The following is a 3,140-nucleotide window of genomic DNA, read 5'->3' on the forward strand; positions in this document are numbered from 1 at the left end:
GCTGACTTTGGGAGGAAATTTAAGACAGACCTGCTCCACAATGCCTTGACCTTCCATTCCGGTGGTGGACGAGCTTAAATTATTAAACGCCATCGTGTCTTGGCTACAAAGATATTGAAGGGAATGGGAGATTGAATTGAATGAGAAAGGAATGGGAATCATTGCTTATAAAACAAGGTTTTCGTGAGCTATATCAAAGTTTTTGTTTCTTCAGTTTTATTATTCTTGGTTTGAAATCAGGTAGACCGCCGTGTCGTCTAACAAGTTTTTGTTGTTTCAAACTTCCTATGATCAACTAATTGAGATTAATTTTATTACGTGGGCCATTAAATCTTCACTATTAAGTTGTTAATTCTGAAGGGAAAGTCCTTTTTTCCAACTCATTTGCTCCTTTCTCTTACAAAACAAAATTTAATCAAAACAAAGTAATAACGAATGAGTAAATATACTTTACAGAGCTAGTATTATTATTGTAAATGTTAAATTCAGATAAATTTGATATGACATATAATAATATTATTTAGTTTATTAACTGAAATAACTTAAATTGAACTTAAAAATTTCAGTTTTAATATTTATAAAAACAACTTAACAAATGGTTTGTTGCAGCAAGTTGTTAAATTCTTTAGACAAAGGAAAACATATCTTTTAAAATTTTCTTTAACTTCTGAGATAAAGCAAATCTGTTTCATTATGCTCCTAAAAGTTTTTTGTTTTTTATTTTAATTTGTATCTTGACGAATTAAAAGACAAATTTAGCTAAGAGTTTGTTACTAGCTTTTATTTGAGTATTACTATTTGTGAGCATGTATCTCTAAGGGGAGGTATTAAGCGATAATAGATAGATTTTGATCTAATCATTGATGAATCTCTATTGACATTTTGTTACAGTATTGAAGCATTTTACTAAAAATATAATATAAATTTACGGATCTTTATCTATTTAAATATAAAATTGAATAAACTTATATTCTTTTTAATGTAAATTTTTAACTTTTCACTTTATCTCTCAAAATAACAAATAATAGCATGACAAAAATAATTTAATATTTGAATACTAATTATTTAAATATTTAAATGTGAAATTACTAAATAACTTATTTTTAATAAATTAATTAAATTTTAAAGAATTAATTTAGTTAATTTAAATTATTTTATAAATGAATTAATTAATTTAAAGTAATTAGTCAATTAATGTTAATCACACATTTATATAACCATTTATCAGTTATAATAAATTCATATGCTCTTTATTTTAAAATTTATATATAATTTATCAAATATACATTTAATTATTTTTATTTTATTTAACAAATAAAATTAATTTTTTTTGGCGCAAAACTCCACTATCTTTTTTTTTTTGGTCTACTTCTGTTTTTTTTTTTTCTCTCAACTTCCTCCTTGCGCCCATCATTGATTGAACTATAGGTTTATTTTTATTTCTTTTTTCATCTTTTTTCTCTTGTTCCTCCTGGCACCCATCGTTGAATTCAGATCCATCGTTAAGAATAATACACAAAGCACATGCATGGTCAAAACAAGTATATAGAACATCCCACAAAACAAAAACCAAGAGATTCCCGAAACAAAACAAGTATGGAGTACATGCATCTTTTATTGTTTTAGACTTTTGGTATTTTAATTTCTTCTATCTGTTTACTTCTTGAGCGTTTTCGCTGATCTTGTTTGCAGGCAATTTGAAGCTTTATTCTGTTTCTCTTCCCTGACTCAATTCTAAATTGAAACCCTAGTTTGATTGATCTTAATAATGGGTTTTTTCTTTTGGTAGATTTTCTTGATCTTTGTGGAATGTCTAGTAATATTAGGAAAACTCAGTTAGATTTTTATCTCACTTTTTTGGTTTTTTATACTTGAAATCCTAGTGACAGAGAAAAAAGAATGGTTGAAAATCTTCAGTTAACCTGTAAGCATGTAGAACATTCAAAAACTATGAGATTCTCAATACGAAAAAGAAGAAGAGGGTCGAGGTAATTAGATGGACAATTTGAGAAAAAAAAAATGTAATTTTCCCTGTGAGGGAAAGGAATGACATTCCATTCTCTTTGTAATGTGATTCCCTACTCTCATCACACTACAATGATATAACTTTACTATTTACTTTATACAAACCAAACGTTATAATGTGATTATACCTATTTAAATTATAAGGAATAACCCTCACTTACACTATACCAAATGCTTTTCAGCTTTTCTTTTTTAATTTCTTTAGTTGCGAGATATTTCTAACTCCTTCACTGCATATTCTGCCAGCAATCGACTTCATCCGGGACCAGAAAAATTTTGAGTAGTTTTGTGCACTTCGAGTAGAGCACATGGATAAAAAGCTTGTACTGAATGATATTTTTAATCAACATTACAGATATATCAGTAAAGGAAAGCTGCCTTAACACATGGAAAATCCAATATATGGTATTTGAGACCAATCGGTAACATCAATGGAAAAGCTGATACGACACCTAGTTGAATTAAATGTTTCGATCAATAGTATTCCAAATTTCAAATTAGCAATTTGTAACTTGATTTTTATTCTAACTTGCGTTACACTTCAATTTGATTGTTTGCTTGTCCTCCATTAGGTGGAGTGCCATTTGAGCTTATCTTTTCTTTCTGTTAGACATTGATTTCCATCTTTCTTTGATAAAGTGATACTAAGTCAATTGAATTTTTTTTGCTTCTATGAACTTATTACAATAAATTTAATATTCGAATGTTCCTTAACTTTTTTAATGAATTAAATATATTAATACTTAATTAATTACGTCTTACAATATCAATAAGTTTATACAAAACACATGCAACGTAATGATTTAATGCACAATATTTTTGTCACGTCTCTAAAATGACATTGACCATTGAGAGGATAGAATCTTCATCTTTTCTTCAAATTTGTTAAAGAGGTGATCAACAAAAACTAAAAGCATGTGAAAATCAAGCTTATAAACATGAGCAAATCATGCCAAATTACCAATGAAATTTGTAGCAAAAAAAGAGGCTTGGTTGTTGTCCTCTTTGAGCCTTTTTTTTTTAAAGAAATCAGAAAGCGAGCCCATTTTTTTTCTCTCTATAAGTCGGATTGCACAATTGGGTCAAACACTGTCCCAACTTCATCAAATATTTCA

Source organism: Theobroma umbraticum, unplaced genomic scaffold (genome assembly GCF_002168275.2).
Source record: "Theobroma umbraticum cultivar Fairchild unplaced genomic scaffold, ASM216827v3 scaffold_30.0, whole genome shotgun sequence".
NCBI lineage: Eukaryota > Viridiplantae > Streptophyta > Magnoliopsida > Malvales > Malvaceae > Theobroma > Theobroma umbraticum.